The sequence below is a fragment of the Danio rerio genome, chromosome 4, assembly GCF_052040795.2.
Source record: "Danio rerio strain M-AB ecotype USA chromosome 4, GRCz13ab, whole genome shotgun sequence".
NCBI classification, from domain to species: domain Eukaryota; kingdom Metazoa; phylum Chordata; class Actinopteri; order Cypriniformes; family Danionidae; genus Danio; species Danio rerio.
In genome coordinates, this window is record NC_141024.2 from 72,300,001 (window position 1) to 72,305,000 (window position 5,000).

The 5,000-nt window shown below is 46.6% G+C and overlaps 1 protein-coding gene across 6 annotated transcripts in view; it reads right to left on the bottom strand.

Moving 5' to 3' along the window:
- LOC141381826 (hepatic lectin) overlaps positions 1 to 5,000 on the bottom strand; it is a 55,314-nt gene that overhangs the window by 1,308 nt on the left and 49,006 nt on the right. The window contains exons 5-6 of one of the 6 annotated variants that reach the window (XR_015942621.1): positions 4,804 to 5,000; positions 4,391 to 4,748 (exon numbers count right to left, since the gene is read on the bottom strand). The exon at positions 4,804 to 5,000 is cut by the window's right edge and continues 1,319 nt beyond it. The exons of the other annotated variants lie outside the window; for them this stretch is intronic. The gene's annotated coding sequence lies outside the window, so the exon portion shown is untranslated. Of the gene's footprint in view, positions 1 to 4,390; positions 4,749 to 4,803 lie in introns of those variants that run through there. 6 annotated transcript variants of the gene reach the window in all.

Below are 5,000 nucleotides of genomic sequence, written 5' to 3' on the forward strand. Positions count from 1 at the left end.
TGACACCGGCAGCTGGTCAGTGGTCCAATCATTAATAATCAGTAGCACCTGCATTTACTAGTGATTGGACCCCTGACCAGCCGCCAGTGTCTCCGCTTGCTCTCCTCCATTTTTGGGTGTTCGATCATGCCTTCCCCACCACATACCACCACAGCCTGTCTCAGGCCAGGCAGCCATTAGTATCCTTCATTACAGCGGTGCTGAAATCCGGGAGAAGGAGGGACACGTCCAGTTGCCCTCGCCGCTGAGAGGGAGGGAGTTAACCCAAGTTGGGAAGAAACACGTTCATATGCACAGGACGGCCTGAGGATGGTGAGGAAAGGATCTGCCTGCTGACGGCTCCCAGCATGGTGAGGAGAAGGGGACGCCGGGTTCACCACCGGAAGGGAAAGTGCTGGAGGGAGCCATCTCTAAAGCCGCCTTTCCACTGCACACGACAAGCGACAGACCGGAAGTCATTCATTTCCAATGGAGAGCGGTCCAGGAGCTGCGTTGAGTTCCGATCATCTCCGTATGCGGAAAATTCGGATCTGAATTGAGCTGCGGATCCGTTGAAATATTTGAACTCCTGCGACTAGACCGTATGCGACCTGCCGACCGGATATGATGTATTCCAGTGTTGTCCAAGCAGATCCGTGCGCGCGAGATGAGAAAAATGAGTTTATTTGGTTATTTTTTGAATTATAAAATGTCTATATTAAAGAAAAACTTTTCTGTTCATAAATGCAAGTAAGAAAGTAATAAAAAAATATATATTTTTAATGTTGTCTCCACATTCCCTCCAATATTTTAGCGGTCTATGAGTTTCTAGTATTCATTCATCCATTTAACCATGTAAATGCACAGAGAATAAAGGCTCTTGCTTTTGCAGTCCTTTATTTCGGACGCCGTTGAGAATCACCTTCTCCCCCGTGGTGCACGACAACACTGAAAATACTGTGCGGCTGCCACAAGGGGGCATATTCCGACAGTCGTGTCCAAATGTCGTGTGCGGTGGAATGGCGGCTTAAGAGGCTAGGGGAGTCGCCGCCATCCGCCATGATGCCAAAGTCTGCTTCCGTCCACCTAAGCAGGAGCGGAGCAGGAGAACAGGAATGCCGCCAGCCAGGAGAAACGTTGCCGGACACCAGAAGACAGACAGGTAGATAGATTCCTCCACAGGGCTCCCAACACGTCGTCAGTCTCTTAGCTAGTGGAGGACAAAGCCACAATTTTTTTTGCCTCTCTTCCCTCTCTCTGCCTTTACTCTTCTTTTTCATCTACTTTTCTCTCAGCCGGTTTCAAAAGTCCTGCGGGTGCTGTGGCGCCACCTCCCCCAACCCCCACTGGAGTAAGCACAGCCATGGGGTGCCCCCGGCCTGTGATGGGAGATAGGGCGGGGCCGAAAGCCATGGGAGACGAAACAAGACTGGCCGCAGATGAGAAACAGATGAGAAACGCCTGTGACCAGGGCCGGCGCGTCCATAGAGGCGACCTAGGCAGCCGCCTAGGGCGGTAGAATACAGAGGGCGGCATCCCCGACACAACCCTCACCTCTCCCACCCTCAGTTATATCCGCGTCTAGGGCGGCGTCCGCGAAACTACCCTCACCTCCCGCGGCCTTGGTTATTTCCATGTCTAGGGCGGCGTCCGCGACACTACCCTCAACACCCGCCCCCTCAGTTATATCCGCATTTAGGGCGGCGTCCGCGACACTACCCTCACCACCCACGCCCTCGGTTATATCCGCGTCTAGGGCGGCTTCAGCGACAATACCCTCACCACCCGCGCCCTCAGTTATGTCCACGTCTAGGGCGGTGTCCGGGACACTACCCTCACCACCCGCGCCCTCAGTTATATCCGCATCTAGGGCGGCATCTGCGACACTACCCTCACCACCCGCGCCCTCAGTTATATCCGCGTCTAGGGCGGCGTCCGCGACACTACCCTCACCACCCGCGCCCTCAGTTATATCCGCGTCTAGGGCAGCGTCCGCGACACTACCCTCACCACCTGCGCACTTAGTTATATTAGGGCAGCACAATAGGGAGAGTGGTGTCCCTCGACACCCCCCCCCACCCTCCATGATATTTTTGCACGCTCCAAGGTTATTATAGTTACCGAAAATGAACAAATAAATGAAAACTAAAATGTAAAACAATTGTCGTTAACTGAAATAAAAATAAAAACGAGAGTTTAAAAAAAAAAAAATACAACCGAAACTATTGTGTACAAAACTAACTGAAACTAACTAAAATTATAACAAAAACCTCCTTCGTTTTCGTATTTGTTGATGTATTTAATACATAATCTTACTGTAAGCCTTTTATAAGTCAATCTAATCCGCGCTGCAGGTGTTCGTGTTTGACCCTTTCGCACCTCAGAGTCTGTAGTCCTGCTGCCATCGAGCCGGTTCTCCTCCAGTCTCTGTTGCTCCCGCGACAAAAACAACGAGCGGACATGACAGCAGCACGATGACAGCATTACAGGCACTTAAAACTATTGCTTTAACACATTTGTGCCCAATAATAGGTTTTACTTCTGTATCGCGAACGAATCTTTTTAACCGGATCTTCTAAGTGAACCAGTTGAATAAGTTCACCAAATCAAACAATCATTTGAAAAGATTCACGTCTCCAGCAAGCACTTATGCACAAACTACTTACTTTTTAACAAGCCTAATACCCCCCTCTGACTCGAAATAATCCAATATATACTCTCATTCAGTTATTAGAGCAGCAACGTAACATTGAGAAGCGGTGAACCGATAATACTGCGCATGCGCGATTCAGTGAACTAAACAGCACATGACAGCCTGCTGTTACTGAACTAAACTTGAACAACTGCAGCGCGGGTAAACCGAGGGCTTAAATGAGAGGATCTGGTGAAAAACGTACGTTTATTTCATAACAGAAAATCGTAATGGAGTTTAAATAAGTGAATCATGCTTCAGTTGGGCTGCAAAACTTTACTGTAAGACATTTTTCAGATCATGGTGATGTTTTAACTGACTGAAATGACTATTGCTGACTACATCATTTTAATATGTTGAGTCCAAACATCCAAAACATTCAAAAAATGTTTAACTGAGTTTTTATTATGCAATATTTATTCTATTGATTTTGATTCTTGCACCAAACAAATATCCTCATTTAGAAAAAAAAAACTAAAACCATTATTGAAAGTCCTTTCACAATATAGAAACTAATAAAAACTAGTGAAAACGAACTAATTTGAAAACAAAAAGTCAAAACGAAATAAAAACTAAAATTAATGCAAAATCCAAAACTACTATAACCTTGGCGCGCTCATGTTTGTGTACAAACGTTCAAACTGAGAAGGCAGTGGACCTGCAGTGTCTTCAATCAAACTGTGTGATTGAGGGGTTCTGGTGGGGAAAAGTCTTTTTTATTATTATAATTATTTTTTTTTATTTAAACAGTAAATTATTACAGCATAATGAAACATTAAGAACTATATAAGGAACATAAAAGATGCCAGGGGGATAAAACAGTAAAGAAGGGGAAAAAAAATACAAAACGTTGAATAAGAGATGCATATAACGTAAAGCTTAAAAAAAAATACAATATTAAGAGTGTAAGTAGTTCAAAACGAAGTACCGCTTTTTACAGGGGAATTTTAAATAGGGCGTGACAAGATAATAGCTGCGTCCCAAATCGCATACTTATGCACTATTCTACGCCATTTTGTAGTATAAATAGTGTAAGTAGTGTGTTCACACTGAAAAGTCTAAAAATAATAAGTGCACTTTAATTACCCGGATGATGCACTCATTCAGTCGCTAAAATGAAGTGTGGAATGATGGACACTTCACGCACTCAACGACCGCAGGTTTGCTTACGTAGCGGAAGGGGCGGAGCTATCGGACGCACATGTTGGATAACTTTATTTATTTTGGATGGTGAAAGCAAAATTCTCCTACGAGAGTGATTATAGCGCCTCCCGATGGTGAATGCGGCAATACTCACGATAGGTATTATTTGATAATTCGGTCGTTTATTTCACTGATTTGGCGACCGTCAAACGTCATCAGGGAAATGGTTTGAATTTCCGTTTAGTAAAAAAACATTAGTGTGCCATTTGGGACAACACTACATACATGTACTATCCTGTTGAGTGTGTAAGTGCATAAGTACATAGTGCATGAGTGCATAGTGTGCCATTTGGGACGCAGCTAATGTTTTCCTAGCCTTAGTGTTTCCTGAACCGGAAAGTGTTTCAAAGTATTGTTCCAATTCTTTTATGAATGCCTAAAAAAGCCAACCCAAGCTCATTCTGGAAACGTAGCCCTGCGGACGTTTCTGGAGACAGCGATTTACGTGGCCGGAGGTACGTAAAGGCCGCGTTTGTTTTTTTTGAGCGAACGCTGCGGGGCGGTGTGGCGCCGCTCCGCCCCTCCTCTTCGCGCTCGCCGGCCGACGGCTCGCCTCCGAGTGGAGGGCTTTCCCGACGCAATCAGTTTGTCCGCCTAGCTCACAGCATTGCGTCGGCGGAGCGGAGGCCCCGGATGAGGAGGAGGAGGAGGAGCCGGCCGTGGTGAACGACGACCGGGATCGAGTCCGGGGAACAGCGGATTCCAGAAATCAGGTGAGACGAAAAACGGAATCCGAAAAATGAGGGCGAGAACGCGGCGGGATCTGAAAACGCGGTCGAAATCGAAGACGAGGGCTTTTGCTTTTTTTTTTTTTTTTTTTTCCCCGATCTGGCGGCTTTTCGCGCGAGAACGGCGCGGGCGCGAACGTCGCGCGCTCCCGAGAGGCGCCCGTCCGAGACGCGATAAAGCGCGCACAGGTATATATCCGCCTCTCGCGGATCCGCGAAAACAAAAAAACGCTCGAATACGTACCTCCCGGGATGTAAATCGCGGTCCGCAGAAACGTCCGCAGGGCTACGTTTCCACAATGAGCCCGGGTTGAAAAAAGCGGTTTATTATTGGAGAATTTGCATTCAAGGATATGATATTTAGCAAGTAAAAGTAAAAGATTTATGAAGTAGAGCAC